The sequence below is a fragment of the Dryobates pubescens genome, chromosome Z (genome assembly GCF_014839835.1).
Source record: "Dryobates pubescens isolate bDryPub1 chromosome Z, bDryPub1.pri, whole genome shotgun sequence".
NCBI lineage: Eukaryota > Metazoa > Chordata > Aves > Piciformes > Picidae > Dryobates > Dryobates pubescens.
Window position 1 is genome coordinate 16,718,362 of NC_071657.1, and position 19,667 is coordinate 16,738,028.

The window sequence follows — 19,667 nt, forward strand, 5'->3', positions numbered from 1 at the left end:
ATCAAGGAAGGTGATTTATAATTAGTTTATCAAGAAAGGTGATTGTCCCACTGGTGTGGCCCTAGCTTGAGTACAGTGTCCAGTTTTGATGCCTCAATGTATATTATATTATAAAAAAAAAAAAAAGAAAAAAGGCAGCAAAATATGGACTGCATGGTCATAAGCGTGATTATTTTTCTATGAAGTAGTTAATTATATTCATAGAAAATATCTTTGCCCAGTAAAAGAAAGTTCAATTCATTTCAGAGTAGTTCTTCTCACCGGTTTTGCTGATTAGTTTTACACTAGTGAGTAACATCTAAACTACAGTCATAATATACAAATGCTTTAGGAACCAAAAACTTCAGAGCCTGTGTGAAAACAAATTAAACATGACCAATTTAAGAAAATTTGACCAAATATTCTATCATTCAGTGAAGCATGAGAGTCAGGGGAAGGAAAATTTTCTTCATATAGCTGTAGATGGTACAAACATTACTGTGCTACTTTCCCCTAAACAATACCATGGTACTTTATGTATAAGCCAGTATCACTCCAAACTTCTAGTCTGATTTTACCTTCTCAGTTTACAGTGCATACAAAATTATTGTTGCAAGTGCAGTATCAGTTGCAGGCCCTAGTCAAGATCTAAGGATTCCTTGCAGTAGATATTACTCACTGGTTAAATATGAGGTCTGGATGGGTAGCCTTGATGACAGTTTCTCTTGTACCTCTAATTTTTTGTTTGCTGGTACATTTAAATTATTTGCCTTTCTTAATTATTTTTTTTTCAATCTTTTTTTCTTTTTTTTTCCCTTTTTTTTAAGATTATGATCTCCTCTGTGGTAGGTCTAGGAACATTAGAAGACAAATATTTCAGAAGTAGAAAGGAAGGAGGAGGGGGAAAAAAAAAAAGACTTCTGAATTCCATCACTGAGATACTTCTTGTGGGGGAATTTTACTTAAGCTGATTCATGTCAGTGAAGTCTAGGGCTCACAAGAGCCACAGCCTGCAGGTGCAGGATATATCCTAGATGGTAGGGCCTAAGCACAGACGTAGAATCACAGAATGCTAGAGGTTGGAAGGGACCTCAAAAGGTCACCTAGTCCAACCCCCCTGCCAGTACAGGATTACCTGGAGTACATCACACAGGAACACATTCAGGCAGGTTTTGAATATCTGCAGAGAGTAAGACTCACCCTGGGCAGCCCGTTCCAGTGTTCTGTCACCCTCACAGTGAAAAAATTTTTCCTCACATTTCCATGGAACTTTCTATGCTTCAACTTCCACCCATTGCCCCTTGTCTTGTCATTGGGCATCATTGAGAAGAGCCTGACTCCATGCTCTTGGCACTCACCCTTTACATATTTATAAACATTAATGAGATCAGCGCTTAGGATCCTCTTCTCCAGGCTAAAGAGACCCAGCTGCCTCACTCTCGCCTTGTAAGGAGGAGGCTAATAAAAATCTTAATCCAAACAGAGGAATGTTTTCCACTGAGATCTTTTATAGGTGAGATATCAACACTGCAGGAAACACCTCTATAGTATTAGGAAATCAAAGTAGCTGTATCTTCCACTGCTTATGTCATAACAGAAGACATTTCTCCATAGTTTGAGGATGCATAATAGTGAATGAAGGATGGCTTCTTCAGTAAGGTGGTTTGTGGTTACCTAATTGAAGAATGTTAGGATGAGCAACACAATAAAGTGTATGGATTAAGTGCGTTCATTCAAACATGGTTATTGATAAAAATCAAAGGACAAGAAAAAGAAGAGGGATGAGGACATGTTTCTGTTTCTAGCACTGCTTTCCAAACTTTGCTGATGATACATGCAAACAGTATTTTGCAACACAAACTAGCCCAAGCTATGGGCCTATACTACCATGTTGGTGAAGGTTTGCCTGGCTTCTGGAGGAAGTATGGTGTTATTTTCTTCCCTATTTCTACCCATCCTTTCTTCATATGCAGGTCTTCAAATGGAGAGTGTTTGGCAAATTCAAGATGAGAGAAACAAGAGCTAGGCTAGTGTCTAGGTTTGTGAGAGCTACACAGCTAGCTCTCCAGTGTTCTGAAACCTGTTATGTAAGGGAGCAAATCCTGCCTCTTACCTTGATGATGACATGGGACAAAATTGGAAAAATGACATGAAGGAAGCCTTTTGATAGTATTCTACTCTAGAGCTCCCTTGAGATGAGGGGGAGTTCAGGAGCTTTGGGATGATATGGTTAATCAGATATATTCCATGTGGATGAAAAATAAATCTTAGAGAGAGTTTACAGTTTACTCAGGACTGTGGTGCCAGTTTTACAAAGACATTCTGTGCCAGATGGGCTCTTTAAGTTCTTAGTGCTCACATAGAATTTGGGAGTTTTGCCAAGCAATATGTATGAGGTTGTTCCTAAACTTATACAGTTCCATATAATACAAAAAAGGGGATATTTAATTCAAAATACAATTCCCTGATACTAAGTAGATTACAGTAATGCTGCAATCCAGGATCTGCTTAATTATGCTAACCTATTTTCATATGCAAATATTTTATGACTATTCAGATATTTATTCAAAGACTAAAAAGCATTGCAATTCCTACAGGTTGAGAGAACAGAAATTAGAAGCCAGACACAATATGTGTTTAAAGGACACATTTCTAGTCCAACTGGTTTGCAGTCAGGGCTATCTTTAACCCCTGTGGATCCAAACTGAAAACACAACATCTTTGTCCCACAAGGTCTTGTTCTCAAAAGAGGATAATTCAGCATTTTCATCTTGAACTGTTATAATCTGTTCATTTTAGTTGCTTACAGAGTTTTGCACATCTGGGAAAACTATATCTGACAAAATTATTATTATGTTTTACACCTAAAGGGTTATAATCACGGTTTCCACCACGGCCACTCTTTTCTGTCATGACCTGCCTGTGCCTTAGGAAAAAGGCTTGTTTATAATTAAAGAAATGGGTAACTTATTTTAAAAGATATCTTCCCCTTGTGGATAACCTGGTTTTCATGAACTGCAGCTGTTCCAGATTTAGAATCATTGATCTGTTGTGTGCATAGAGACAAAATCCTTTCTGTGAAAGGCATATAAAAAGGTGAAGCAATCAGATAATTTCTTTTTTGGAAACATGATCTGGAATTGCTCATTATTATCTCAGGTGGTACTGTGCTAGCAAACTCCCAAATAAATTGGCTTTTATGGTGTTTAGCACAAGCAATAATTCCTTTTTAGAGTACTTAATTTTCATTTAGTCTCTGATACAGTTCTACACTGACACTTCGCATTAATGCAGCCATATGTTAATTGAACATAAACCACAATATAAGCACAACATTTCTGTCCTGAAATTAATAACCGTCATTTGTAAACCACATCATGTACTTTATTGTAGGAATAATTTACTGATAGGATATTTTATGCTTAGCAGTGATTAAGAAACTGTGCAATTTACAACAGAAACAAATGGAGCCATATTAAATTGGTAATAAAGTGTGTGTAGATGTATATAAATTTGCTTATATGAAAAACAAATTAAAAATTTAAATGCTTCTGTAAAGGAACTCAAAGTAGAAAAGACATTTAATATTATTATGCCTCACTGATGTGGAACCAAATAAAAGATCCATATTTACAGGAGGATTTGTTTTATATGAAAACAAGCCCTTTCACTAGATAGAAGCATCTGTTTCAGCCATTAATAACATGTGTAATGTATACGCTGCTTTGAACTAAATATTTCCATTATAACTGAAAGCCCATTTACAGCAACAGAAGCAGTGCCTGAGTGTGATCAGTCATGGTGTCACACTAGCATACGATAAGTGCCGCAGAGCTAGGAATTTGGGCATATGCTTCACTGAAAGCCTCTAATGTCACTCTCAATCGGCAGTAGGGAGACATTCGGTGCACCTTGACAACATTAGTCCTTGTGATTTGCTTGGCAAGTTGCACTTAGCGTTGTTAACATGTTTAAATCAGTTGCTGCGCTGAAACTAATGCAAAATCTATATTCTTGGTTTATGGTTTATTAGTACTTCTTTCAGGTTTTCTTCTGATAACAGAAAAATGACAGCTTTTTTACCCATTCTCCTCCCATTGTTTCTTCTTTTTAAAGGTTTGAGCAAAAACCACTTTTTAACAGAATTTTAGGAGGAAGTATGCAATCATGTTTTAAGTTTTTTAAATACGACTTAAATGGGATAAAGTCTGCATCTGCACTATTGACCTTAAGTTCTGTTAGCTAATGTAGCGCAAAGGCATTCAGCAGATTTTTCACACAAAGTTTTCTGGGCAGCCTTCCAAAACATAGCAGCAGTTTAAAATGACCCCAACTTTGTGAATGTGAATGGAGCCATTAGAGGGTAATTGTCTTTCCCTAGCTTCAAGTTACATTTAGAGGCACTAAGGATATTTTTTCTAAATTACAAGCTTAGACTCCATAAAGCTAGTTCTTCTGGAGATTTTTTATTTTTTTTTTTCAGTAATGCACAATAAACCATTCCTCATTTATGGATGTAAGAAAAGTCTTCAATGACTTGATGAATTCAAATATTGTAGTGTTCCCTCTGATGAAAAGTAGGAGATCATTTCAGGGTTTCAGTATCAATTTACACCCCTTAAATATAAATCATCTGCTTGGCTTTCCCAACAACTTATAGTGCATAATCAAGAGATGTGTTGAGCCTGGGAAACTACTGCACGTAGCGCTGGTGGGAGGGATGCAGTTTAATTGCAAAGCTTTCTACATAAAATAATTTAAGCTATTTCCTGGCATCTATATAGAGCTAAAAACACCCAGGCTGGTTCTGGGTGTTCTTTAAACTGCCCAGCTGCATCATAGAGACCCTTGTAAATACATGGGTTCTCTCTTCATCATGATTCACACAGCAGAGCTTTCTTCATAATTTTGTATTTTGGAGCAGTGCTGAATCCAAGCTCTGCAGCTGGTAAGCTCACAGGAATCAACAGTGTCATACTGAAAGCTTGTCAGCAAAAGTTCACAGAAGTCATTGTTTTCCTGTAAAATGTATTAGTAAGATCAGCTCAGTAACTCCCATGAGAATGTAGTCTCTCACAATGGCTCCACTATAGTCACATAATGCATACTATGTTCTTTAAGCAAACAAAATAAAACAGTATATTTTATGATAGTAAATAGATTTTTTTTTAGGCTATTAGAATTCTGGCTTGTGGGGAAAGAGGGTAGCCCCTTGAGGGGGAGGTGAAAGGCCATTACTTACATGAAAAAGTCATGTAAGTCAAGTATACTTACATGAAAAAGTCATAACAAACTTCTGAAAACTGGATGTACATTAGCATTTATGGACAGCTGGACCAAAGGAAACTTTATTCTTTAATCTAAATCATGTCTAAGGGTGATTAATGTTCTATTGAGTCTACCATGGTAATAACATTCCATTTTACTTTTGTTTTTATACTTCAGCCTATTCATATTTTGTGGAAGAAAGAAAAATTCCTATATGAATAAAATTGCTTGACAGGATTGCTTACATTTCCTCCTTGTAGCTGAAAATCAGAAATTAAAATTAGCTGAATTACTAAAACAACTACTTTTGTCTTGAAGCCATGACAGAGTTTGGTAACCCAGTAAGAGAAGTGTACTTCTGTCACAAATACGTGGGAGGTTTTCAGACTGTCAAGCAATTAAGTGGACCTGAATAATCCTATGTAATTAAGCTTCTTAGTGCATAATTATCTTTATTTTAAATGTGTCTTTTGATGAAACATCTGTTCCCTGCTCTAGATTTGAAAAGATATACCCGTGCACATGATGAAAATGGTGCTTATGAGGCCATCACACATGGTACTGCTGCTCAGTTCCTTGGCGACAAGTGTTCTAATTTTCTACGTCTTTGCACAGAAAGGCAGGTGCTGTTGCATCCCTGGCCTGCTTTGCCTGACCTCCGTGCTTGCTGCAGCTGCCTTTCACATTGTTAGCAAGAGAAATAATTGTGTTTGACAAGCCGGCTGAGGATCACCATGCAGTGAAGTGGGGAAGGGGTGCTCACAATATAAGCACTCTCAGAGCTCCTGGAGGTGTCTATGCCAACTGAGTTGGCAGTAAGAGGAAAAAAAGGAAAGCTGGGCCCTAATAATAGGATTCTAGAGCTTTTTGTCTCTGGTATTAAACAGTTTGACTGCATCTATACAGAAGGCTAATGAATTACTGTTAAATATCTTGTCTTTTCCCAGAAAAATTCAATTTGTAGAATGCTGTATGCCTTAATTTACAAACTACTGCCTCTGTTAAAGAGAATTACCTTCTCTTACTGATTTTTAAAGCAGAGGGAGTATATACTAAGTGTAGGAATTATTTTTCCCTTGGGTTTATAGATTACATATGTTACTTACTGTGAATTTCTTGTATTAAGTAATTTTTTTCTGATCAAAACCACATGAGATACTGGTGATGGGGTTTTTTAGGTTCTGAATACAGCTTAGCAACTCTAAAGGCCATGGTGGCAACATCTCTTTTCCCTCTTTTACTCTGTCATGGTCAGGAATGCATTCTTAGTATTCTCAGGGCTATATATCACCTGATATGAGATTTCTGTAAACCACCAGACAGAGACATCTGTGTCTCACTCATTATCCTCTCTTCTTCATGTGATATTTATGTCTGTATCTACAGAAGGAGATCATGTACAAACACTACAGCAGCCTATTTCACGGTGCCATGGTGTCCCACAGCCAGGAAGGAAAATTCCCCACTTCCTGCTTGAATAGACACTACAGCTACAATGCCACAACATGCTTCACAGTCAGGTTCAACATCTTTAAACTTGTCTCTATCTAGTTAAAGTTAACAAGCATAGCTTTTACCTTCATGTGGAGATGGACCAGGGTCTTGTTTTTCATGATTATTCTAGTACATGCTGTACATCACTTTTAGAAAGTTTTGAAACTGGCAGAGAGTAGCTGAACACTGGGATTGTGGTTGATAAAATGTGCCAAATAGCTGAGACATCTTTGAACTGCATGGAGATATTTTTGGTCAGCACAGCTGAATGAGATGTTGAAATTATCATAGGGAGGTTTATAAACAAGCTGACATGGTGCAGTATTTAGGGTTTTCAGGCATACCCCTGACTAAATTTTGAAAGGTTTTGAAAGGAAAGTTTTCTCAGCAGCATCCTATCAGCAGCCCTAATTACTGTCACGTACCCGATCTTCAAAACAAAGTCTTTTCCCCTCTGCTGTGGGATTCCTGAGGCAAACCTTTTGGTCTGGGTAATTTTCAGAATTTCTAGACCTTAATTTTTTGTGACAATGCCTGCCAACACCACCATGAGCCACTTTATGCCTAGCATTTAGGGTAGAATAAGGGACAGGATAATGGTATTAGCCAAATGTAACCGAAGCCTGGAGGCACTGTCTCAGGAGCACACACAGGGACGTGTGTAAGAGGAGAATAGGTCTCAGCTCTCTACAGCAACAAGAAATTGTCTAGCCCACACAACACTGATCATCACACCTGGGCCCTTTCACCTAAGTACATGTTAGAAATTATTGTGAGCAAGACATGCTGTCTCCTTACTCCTTACCTTTCTGGACTACCAGGAAACAGGCCTTATCATATTCAGACACCCAGACTGAAGCCATTAGGGCTCATTTTTCCCATAGGTTTTAAATCACATGTTTCTTTCATTTTTAGAAATAGGGTTAGGGAGAGAATAAGCCTGTCTACACATCTTTTTCTTTAGCAAGGGGCCATTTACAGCAATGGGTCACTTGGCTGAGGACCCATTCTTGATTTAAAGGAGTGCCTTTTTCTGCCATTTAAAAATATTCTTAAATTGAAACTAATTATAAAGCTGTTTAAAATTGGATTTTCCAGACATCTAGATTATTTTTAGGCTTAAGTTAACAAAATAGAATTTCAATATCATAGTTGAGTAGTATGTTCCTTCTGCTGCTGCTCTCCATATTGCTTGTTTGACCTTCTGTACTCTTAGGCAGAGGCTGATCACACCAGATGAAGGAGAAAACAGGCCAAGGTGAAATCAATTACTTCAACTTTAAATAAGTAAAGCAAAGAGTCAGGGAAGGAAAAACAAAAAGTAGGACTGGAACATAGGTTGGTAGGATAAGGAATAATAATGTAGAGATGTTTGAAATAGGACCTGGGAGAAGTAAAACTAAATATAATATAATGAGGGAGAAAAAGAATGGAGACACTGAGAATTAAGTTCTCTACCAAAACTCTACAAATGTGAATTTGTCTAATTTTGTGTGGAAATCTTTATCTGTGGAAATCTGGGAGCTGGGACTGTTTAGAGGACACAGTCTCAGGCTGCACCAGGGGAGGTTTAGGTTGGATGTTAGGAAGAAGTTCTATACAGAGAGAGTGATTGCCCATTGGAATGGGCTGCCAGGGAAGGTGGTGGAGTCGCTGTCATTGAAGGTGTTCAGGAGGAGACTTGATGGGGTGCTTGATGCCATGGTGTAGTTGTTTAAGTGAGTTGGATTGGTTGAGGGGTTGGATGCGATGATCTTGAAGGTCACTTCCAACCTGGTTTATTCTATTCTATTCTATTTAGCCTGGAGAAGAGGAGGCTCAGGGGAGACCTCATTGCTTTCTACAACTACCTGAAAGGTGGTTGCAGCCAGGAGGGAGTTGGTCTCTTCTCCCAGGCAACCAGCACCAGAACGAGAGGACACAATCTCAAGCTGTACCAGGGGAAGTTCAGGCTTGAGGTGAGGAGAAAGTTCTTCACTGAGAGAGTTGTTCGTCATTGGAATGGGCTGTCCAGGGAGGTGGTGGAGTCACCGTCCCTGGAGGTGTTCAAGAGGGGCTTGGACGTGGCACTTGGTGCCATGGTCTAGTCATGAGGTCTGTGGTGACAGGTTGGACTCGATGATCTTTGAGGTCTCTTCCAACCTTAGTGATACTGTGATACTGTGTGATCTTCAACACTATCTGTACTGAGTAGTTTACTTCTTCCCAGCTTCTTACCCACATATACAGATTGGTTCCTCAAGTCTTTCCTGAACTGAAATTCCATTGGAGTCAGAAGGGATATAATAAAAAGTAGAGACTGATATTTTAAATTGCTATTTGGGGCAAAAATAATAGGATATTGTAATTACAGTAGTATAACCATGAATATGTTGAATTCATGCAGCATTTTTAATATCATTTCCAGTTGTCAGCATCTGTTCCAGATGTTTTTATTGCTAAAGACAATAGCAATTTAGATAAAATGTATTTTATGAATACTATCTATCCTATATTCTTCTCTGTGAAATACTTGCTGCATACAGAACTTTCCTTTTAAAGACCTTGAATGATGACATGAGAAGTGCTTTACTTTACAATATGTGCAAATTGCATGCCCTTTTTGTGTGCACTGTATGCAGATTAGCTTGATTGGACTCATTTGAATGTCTTATGTGTTGGGTGAGTATGTAATGGATAACAAGATTTTCTTTTTTTACGTTCTTTTATGGATTTTTTTTCCAAGTCATGTTCCCATGAAAATTCATTTTCATCTGTTTAAAAAGCACTTCCAGCTCATTTCTTTATCAAAGAGCAAAGATAAAATTTTAGAAATTAAAAACACCTTTATAGAAACTGCTCTGTGGTCCTTTCTGTCTTAGTTCTGTTTCTGCATCCCCTACAGGTAAATTCTAATTTTCTGTCTCTCTGTCCCACCTTCCTTGCAGGCAGCACACTGTCCAATATATGGTTGGCTTTTTCCTCTGCTGGAAGTCTCACATGAGAAAAGACTACTGTCACTGAACAGATAAATTGTTTACACTGATGACAGTCTGAAGGCATTCACTGGAGGCTCACCATTGTGAAACTAGTATATGTGAGAAAAGGATCAGGCCATTGGAATTGAAAAAGAACTATTTTTTTACTTTTTTTTTTTTTTTTTCCTTAAGGGAGAGGAAGAAAAACTGATTTAACTATAATTGATTTTGATAAGGCACTGAAGTGTCTGAATTTTAATTATATGAAGTGGCAGTGCACACTTTATTAGCAGATTTCTGGGCAAATATTTCTTCGAAGCCAAAGGAAAAGGTTGTTTTCTATGTGAAAACCTGGCTGGAGAGAGAGTACATGTAGGAAATGATTAGACTTAATGGGAGTTTTAGGTCAGAAATATAGATCACAGCAGGAATAGCTTGTTAAGACCTTGCCTCTCTTTGGGGGATTTCTCTAGCACACATATTTCTCTAGATACAGGTATTTGCTAAGCATAGTCCTCTCTGTAGAACAGCTGGTACTACCACTCAGGGGTGAAGCTGCACCAGGACTCTGCCAGTGGTCAGCCCTCAGTCATGAGTGAAATCTTCCCTTTTTGGTGTTTTAGGGGAAACTAATCAAAAGACTGTAAGGTTTTTATGAAAATATAACATACAAACAGAAAATGATTGGTACATTTTTTCTCTCCTCAGGATTTTCAGTTAAAAATACTTGTTTCAGTACAATTTCTCAATTAATTAACACAAATGTTTGAAAAATACATTTGCTTATATTCACCAGGAGTGTGGGGGTTTTTGGGGTTGTTAGTTTGTTGGTTTGTTTTGGGGTTTTTTTTGACACTGATGAATAGTTTTTTGGCACTAGAATAGGGCTACTTAAGCATGGGAGTGGCTACCTGGAGGTTGAAAATGTGAGAGAGATTCAAAGCAAATGGAGAATCCACAAGAAAGAAGAACTGCAGAAAAACTGGTATAGTATTGACAATGAAGAGCCATTTGTACAGATGATGTTGAGAACTAGTAGGAGGAAAGATGTACTGATAAAAACAGAACTGAATGAGAATTCGTTCTGGTTTCCAATAATGCCTTTACTCTATGGCCTCATTATGAAATGGCCTTAATTAGTCTAGCACAGTGAAATTTTGATCTACAGTCACTAGAAAAAAAAGGATATTTTGTAAGTATAAATTAAATTTTAAAATTTTATAGAGAAAAATGTTTTAAAGACACTTCTTTTTATACAGAGTCTAGCCCTCTGCCTTTAAATTTTTAATTTGTATATTTTAGGGAGAGTGGAATAAGAGAATAAGAAAGATAAAAAGGAGGAACTTTCTATAAGACATTAGAATATTAATATTTTGGACATAGTCTGCTATTCAGTGTAGAGCTCATGTCACTGAATTTGAAAAGTCAAACTTATCAACACCAGTCGATGGTAGGCTGAACATGAGCCTGCAGGGTGCCCAGGCAGCCAAGAGGGCCAATAGCATCCTGGCCTGCATCAGGAACAGTGTGGCCAGCAGGAGCAGGGAGGTCATTCTGCCTCTGTACACTGCACTGGTTAGGCCGCATCTCGAGTCCTGTGGCCAGTTCTGGGCCACTCAATTTAGGAAGGATGTTGACTTGCTGGAACGAGTCCAGAGAAGAGCAACAAAGTTGGTGAGGGGTTTGGAACACAAGCCCTATGAGGAGAGGCTGAGGGAGCTGGGGTTGCTTAGCCTGGAGAAAAGGAGGCTCAGGGGTGATCTTATTACTCTCTACAACTACCTGAAGGGAGGTTGTAGACAGGCGGATGTTGGTCTCTTCTCCCAGGCAGCCAGCACCAGAACAAGAGGACACAGTCTCAGGCTGCACCAGGGGAGGTTTAGGTTGGATGTTAGGAAGAAGTTCTATACAGAGAGAGTGATTGCCCATTGGAATGGGCTGCCTGGGGAGGTGGTGGAGTCATCATCATTGGAGGTGTTCAGGAGGAGACTTGATGGGGTGCTTGGTGCCATGGTTGAGTTGTTTAGGTGGGTTGGATTGGTTGAGGGGTTGGATGTGATGCTCTTGCAGGTCTCTTCCAACCTGGTTTATTATTATTATAAGAAGCAGACATTCCTTTATTGTAGCACACCCAAGTGCATTGGAGATTCTTCCTACAAAGCAATGCACACCAGGTCAGGAGACCTGCAGATAACCTTTCCTTGGATGATGGTAGGTGCTTCAGTGGTGTACCAGCCTTGTTGCTTACTCTGAACCATACATTTCTTTGGAGATAAATATCGTTCCCCACTTGCTTATATTTGGTCACATTGTTTAGCATGTTCATTTGAATATTTTCTGAATTCAGGATAGAAATTAACTTTTCTTTCTTAAACCCCATAGTGTGATCGTTTCTGTGAACACCATGATTTTTTTTATTATTTCCATATGTTAAAGCATCATAATTACACTGTAAGTTATAAAAGACATCTGTGACATTTGTTTAACAATCTATTGAAATGTCTGATATGGCACCTTAAAAATTTTTTGTTCAGGGCCATATCAATAAACATATAGGCATAAATGGAGAAAGTGTAAGGAGGAATGAAGTATCTTGATCTTGCTACAGAATGTTATTTTTTTGAAAGAAAAACCTTACAGAATCTGTCACAAACTGAACTTTTTCTTAATCTGATCTCTGTTTTTTTCAGTGGACTGATGATAGCTTTGATGGTTTTGATTCTTTGAATTTCAAAGTCTTTGTGTGTACCACAGAATATGTGAGGCCTTTTTTGTTCTTGTTAAATCCCCTATAAAAAGAGTAATTGAGTTATTGGGACAAAGAAGAAAGTTGACTTCTTTTGGTATTTGAATTAACTGTAATATAGGAAACAGATATTAGATTAGTAATAAAAGCATGTGAAACCATTCATATTCTTCAAGGCTTTTGTTCTTACCTTCTCAGTTGATCAAAGGGAAAAAATGACAGGCAAAATCAACTTTGAAAAAAATTACTAAAAAATCTTACTTATGCAATATATTGTGTTAAAAAGTATTAGACAAAAATGGCAATGTCATAAATGGATGTGCAAACAAAACAGAGGTTTAAAAAGTAAAAGGTCTGGGTAATTTTAGTTATTGTTCTGCTCTCTGAAATGTATTTTTTTTTTATTAAAGCAATTTGAAACATTTATCTGCTATTTAGCTTGAAGTCAGTTATTGCAATGGCTTTCACTTTGAGTTATTCTAGTTAGTATTGTTCTTGAATTTTCTCCATTTGTTGTTAGAAAATTGCACCTAAAATGTGATAGAATCATAGAAGGGAAGGAACCTTAAAGATGGTCTACTGCCAACCACCTCCCAGTAGACCAGGTTGCTCAAGGCTTCATCCAGCCTGGTCTTAAATACTTTCAGGGATGAAGCACCCACAACTTCTCTGTGCAACCTGTTCCAGTGTCTCACAACCCTCACAATAAAGACCTTTTTCCTAATGTCCAATGCAAATCTACCCTGTTCTAGTTTAAAGTCATTGTCCCTTGTCCTATCACCATATGCCTTTACAAGAAAATCCCTCTCCAGCTTTTCTGTATGCCCTCCTCAGGCACTGGAAACCCACTGTAAGGTCTCTTTAGAGCCTGCTCTTCCCCAGGCTGAACAACACTAAATCACTCATACTGTCTTTGTAAGAGAGGTGCTTCAGCCCTCTGATCATCTTCATAGACCCTCCTCTGGACCCTTTCCAGCAGATTCATGTCCTACATGTGCGGGGGGCTCCCAAGCTGGACACAGTACTCCACTTGTGGTCTTACTAGAGCAGAGTGTCAGAATCACCTCTCTTTACCTGCTGGCCACATATGTTTTGATGCAGCCTAGGATATGATTGGCTTGTTGGACTGCCAGTGCACATTGCCAGCTCATGTCAAGCACCTCATCCACCAGCACCCCCAAGTCCTTCTCTGCAGGGCTACTGTCAGTCCACTCATAACCCTGCCAGTACTTGTGCTTGGGATTGCCCTTACACAGGCGTAGGACCTTTCAGTTTGCCTTGTTGTACTTCATGAGGTTGGCATGGGCCCACCTTTCCAGCCTGTCAAGGTCCCTCTGGATGACACCTTTCCCACAACTGTGTTGACTGTACCACGCAGGCTGGCATCATAGGCAGATTTGCAGAGGTAGGACTTGATCCCGCTGTCCATGTAGCCAACAAAGATCTTAAACAACACCAGTCTCAGTATCAGTCCCTGAGGGACTCTACTCATCATAGGTCTCCTTTTCAAATTTGATCACTACTCTTTGAGATTGGCCATCTAGCCTATTTCTTACCCACTGAGTGGTCCATCCCTCAAATCCATGTCCTGCCAATTTAGAGACTAAAATGTTGTGTGGGACAGTGTCAAACATCTTGCACAAGACCAGGAAGATGACACCAGGTGCTCTTCCCTTATCCACAGATGCTGTGACCAATGTCATTAGTAACTAAGTTCTTAAACACTATCCTCAAGTCCTAGATAGTGTTTGTATCTGCTGTTCTGCTCATGATTCATAAATTAGAACCACAGTATTCTGAGATGCCCATGTGTCATGGTAGGGCCAAATGAGCCCCAGCACAAACCCAGACAGACCCTTATGTGTCTAGACATGGTCCCCCTCTCCTGCTCCTTCCTGCATAAAGGCAGGGTAATGCAGGAAAAGGAACAAAGAGGACAGGACCATGCGTGTCTGGTAAACAACTCTCCTTCTGCAGTAAGAGCACTTGTACTGGACAGTGCTCCAGCCTGACCAGGCCTATGTTTCTGCCTTTTATGTCCACAGCCTGGCAGAACCCTTTCTCATTGGGTAACTATGTGCTGGCTTCAGCTGCCCTATTGGCCCAATTGGATCTTGGGCAAGATACATATACAGGCTGATTTCTAGTCACCTTGCCTTGCTTAAGCCTTGTCCTATTTGAACATGGTTGGACTTTGTCTGGCTTAAAACTCCCTGGAGTTGCTCAGCCTCGAGTGCCCAGTCCATGAGCCTACACACCACAAGCTATGCGAGAAGCCACAGCCCTTGGAGCCGGAGCCAAGCCTGTATCCCCTTGCAACCAGAATTTTGCTGTGCCTCACCTCAGTTTCCCCAGGACAAAGCAAGCACCTGTTGTGAGAAGCATCATAAACAGCCCGCTGTATGCTGAAGCCAGACCAGCCATAGAAGACTGCATGGCCTTCCTGCTGCCAACGTGCCATGCCTGGCACATGAGAGGGCCCCAAAGCCTCAATAACTAACAGACAGCAGCAGCACTCCCTATTTGGGTGAAACCAGCTGTGAGTAATTAATGCATTGCCTCTTTGGCTTAAAGGTTATTGTCAAGTCTCCTTGCACTGTGGTCAAGCACCCTTTCACTCCCAGGATTCTCTCTTTCTGTTACTTCCTCCCAGTTTGCATAAAATTGTCAAAGTTGCCTAAATGCTGTTCATTCCCACCATGAATATACATTCTAACTGTACATTGAACCTATTTAATGCTTGGGCAATTTTTCATATTAACAAAAGGCTGTTAATATTTTTATTAATATTTGCATTTGCCATATTGTTTATAAATTAGAACTATTCCTTAACACCATGTCACACGGCAGTTTATTAAAACTAACCTGTGCTCTTTCATTTAATGACTTCTATGCTGTATTTTATCCTTTGATAGCTCAGTGCTGCTTTTGTCTTTTACTTCAAGAACTTAAGAGACAAATGCAAATCCTGTTTTTAAAATGTCTTTTGGGATTTGTTTTGAGTCAACTACTTTTTACAGCACCTTCCTTCACTAATACCATTTAGGACTGGTTTAGTAACCTCTGCTGTCAGAGTTAGTTCACCTAGCAATGTGTGGTGGTTTGAGCCTTAACTGGGAGTTAAGAGCTCAGATGGGGGCAAGGCTGAGAATCTCTCCCTTGCTCCCCCCCTCCTCCCTCCCAACAGAGAAGGAAAAAAAGGACAGGGAAGGAGTAAATCCACCAAGCAATAATTTGGAGTCAGCCTGGAAGTAGAGAGGTAAAGAGTTTTCTTTAAACAATGTATAACAATAACAGGTAAGGTTCACAAGGGCAAGGAACAAGGATGGATGGGAGGGGGGCAAAGAAGAAGAATACAAAACCAGTCACTCTGAAGAGGCATGGAGGCAGCAGGGAGAAGGATCAGGCCCGACCACGTGGCAGAGGAACAAGAGAGCAGCCACAGTAGCTCTCATCCAGGAAAGGCAGGAGCCAAAAGGAGACCAAAAAGCTGCAACGTCCTGTTTTTTATAACCTAGCTGGCCTGGGAGGGAGGAGTGGAACAGACTCAGTTTCCCAGGGGGAAAGCCCCCTGCAGGGAGGACAAAGTACCCACAAGCCCTCCACACTGTTTTGGCTTTGTTTTCAGAATGGGCGTTAACCCACCACCCATTGTAAACAGTATCACAAATATTGGGGAATAGTAACTGATAAACAAAGACATCATTTACTTTTGTCAAGGATGCTTTTCAAGGCATGAAAGCCAGACAACAAATACTTATATTTTTCCAGAAATTTAACTTAGTTGTAATTGTGTCTCTCCTATTGTTAATAGAAATTATGCTTATTACAAGAATCCCAGAATATTAGGGGTTGAAAAGGACCTGCAGAGATCCTCGAGTCCAACCCCCTGCCAAAGCAGGATCACCTGGGGCAGGTCACACAGGAATACATCCAGGTGAGTTTTGACAGTCTCCAGAGAAGACTCCACAACCTCTCTGGGCAGACTGTTCACATACTCCTTCACACTCACTATAAAGAAATGTTTCCTTTTATTGCCTCCTGGGTTCTAGCTTGTGCACGTTGTTCTTTGTCCTATCACTGGGCACCACCAAAAAAAGACTGTCACCTTCATCTTGACACCCACCTCTCAGATGTTCATAGACAATGATGAGCTCCCCTCTCAGCCTTCTCTTCTCAAGACTAAACAGCCCCAGTTCTCTTAGTCTTTCTTCATAGGAGATATGTTCAAGTCCCACAATCATCCCTGTAGCTCTCTGTTGGACTCTCTTCAACAAGAAACAAGAAAGAATATTTTTTTTTTCATGAAGTCAGTTTAGTTTTTAGATTTATAGGTTTTTTGGCACTTGGAAAATATATATCTCATTTGAACATATTACTTGAAGCATTTGGAAAACTGTGTGAAACTGTGGGAATTTTAGGCTCATGCCTATGAAATTTTCTACAAATCTTGACTAAAAGTGGGAGAATGTAAATAAATAACCATTGGATGTAAAGGGAAAATAATAAGTCCTAAGTAATCCTATTGGTCTGATAACTAACATAAAGTTGGTTGTATAACTTCCTCTTCTTTCTCAGTTCTTTGCTCTAGCAGATACTAGCTGGTGCTTTCACTTGGCTGTTGCTGACCTTGGCTGCTTTCTTCTTGTGGCTAAGTACTAACAAGCTACTCTCTGCTTTTCTCTTTTCCCTTGTACAGGGGGGTGGAGAAGGGGAACCTATTGGTAGCCCCCTGGTTTTGTCCAGGGGGGTTCTTGTGTTCTTTATAAATTGTAAATATATGTAAATATTGAATATTTTGTACATATTCATTGCATTTCATATTTCTTGATTGTAGTTTTGCTTGTAAATATGGCTTCATTTTCTTCCAACTGAGCTAGTCTGGCAATTTTATTTCAGAGGGCAATTCTCTTAAATTAGCTGGGGGGTAATTTCAACCCACCACAGAAACCTATTAAAGGAAGAAACAGAGTTTGGGGAAATATTCTAAATTGACCAATAGGAAGGATAAAACAGGCAAATACAAAATTTAATCATCACATTTCCAGTTTGCAAAGTGTTGTGGAAGGGTCAGTAAGCTGCCTTTCTCTCTCTGGTCAGTACAGCCAGAAGCAAGGCTTCTGGATGCCCAAGAATTACTTCACATTGATTGTCCTCTCTCAATGGTGTGCTATCCACTTTTCAACATTAGTACTGAGTCAAAAAGGACAAACACCAGCAGGCACTTTCAGAAAGATTCTACTATTTATTATATAACTATTTGATAAATATTTCCATAAATAAGATTGGTTTATGTTATTTACTTGGGGATGGGGGTGGAAATCAAAACCACCAAAAGACAAAAATTCATTTGCTAAATGCACTCTTGATTCTGTTCATGGGATTCCCACCAATCTATTCCATATATACCATGATGGCAAAGATGTCCTGTGGTAGCCTCATTGAGTTGTAATGCAAATATCTTAGGTGCCCTTTTTTTTAATCTAATCTCCATTGCTTTACTGTCCTGATTGAAAGATTTTATATATATATATATATATATATTATTTTTATATATATATATATATATATATATATATATATGCATGCACACATACATTTAGCACTTTGCAGCCACCTGTTGTGGGATCCAGTCAAGAGGGAAATAGTAAGAACTGGCTGATGAGAGCAGGTGGGAGGGCAAAGATTTTCCTTTCAGATGTAGCTATGTCTTAGACCAGTTTCTGTTATCTGGGTTCTTGCACACTTAAACCCATCATTTTGCTTTGTTCCTTTAAAGCTTTTGCTTCTCCTTATTTGAAAGAATTTCCCTTCCATTCTCCCGTGTTTACCAAGGCTTTTGTAAGGAAGGAGGGAGAGGACGTGAACAGAAGAAGAATGAGGAGGAGGTGGAGGACAAGGAAGGTTTTGCTGAGATCTGAACAATTAAGCCTTTTCTTCATGAAGATGACATTTTGTTTCACTGCTAGCTCTCATTTTGGGTTTGTCGAAGGAAGAGTTCTTGCATTGTCTGCTTTGTTTCCAAAATCCAAATATCTTTGTTTGCTTATCACAGGAAAAGATGTATGTGGGGGTTTTTTAGAGCATCTTTCACACAGAGGAAAATTCACAGGCAATTTACAATTATTGCATGCTGCACATTACTGCAAATTCCACTACATAGATTTCCAGATGTTGTAAATCTCACCTAAGTGGTTCATTCATCTTTTTCTTCACAATTATTCTGACTTCATGTCATTTTTCCGGTGCATTATTTATTTCGCTCCTCCTCTTAACCATTTCTGCTTTGTGTAATTTTTCCCACAGTGTTTTGAGATTTGTGAAGCACTCTGTAAATATTAAGCATTAAGTGGTAATTATGGTATTTTAAACTTAGTTTCTGTTGATAGTGTGGGTATTTGGTAAAAAAAAAAAAACAACCAACAATTCCTACCAACCTTGTTTTGAAATGAATGGTACACCAGGCAATAAATACCTGATTAAGTTGATAAATGCATTACTTTGATGGAGCTGCCACTCATAATTCCTATCCTTCTTTCTGAGGTATGCAAGTCTATGTCTTCTATAGAGTGGGACATAATTCATGTGAGTGCAAAACCTTTTGGTCCCCATCTCTTCTAAGTTTGTAGTTTTGTACTGAAATCTAAAATCTTCACCAAGGTGAAGATGTGCTGTGAAATCATGGTTCTCTGCAGGCTCTGCTACAGGCAGTGTAGCCTTCATCGCTTAATAACATCTTTGTAACTCTTCAGTGAACATGAATGAGTGTCCATGTTTTTGTTTCTAAAGACGGTCTCTGAATAGCACAAGTGTGAACATGCTCTACTATGTATTTATCTGTATTATATTAACAAGTTAACAGGAAAGAGTTGTCAGCTATACTGTCTTATACTCAGGAAGTTCAGCATACTCTGCACAACACTAAAATATTCTAAATGTTCTGCTCTAAAATATTATCTTCTAGAAAAATTAGAAACTCTGTATAGTTTAAAATGAGTGATACTAAATCAGAATAGCTGTGCATAAATCAGTCAAGTTATTTTAGATACACAAAATCTAGTTTTCCTGGAAAAGGCACAAATCACAGCTTGCACTGAATACATTTGTACTTGTGGCTTCTTTTTTTTTTTTTTAAAAAAAAAAAAAAAGCTCCAAGTCCATTTTGATGGGTAGTGCAAATCAGAGAAGCTACTAGTTATTATACTCTTGCAAAGTACAGTATA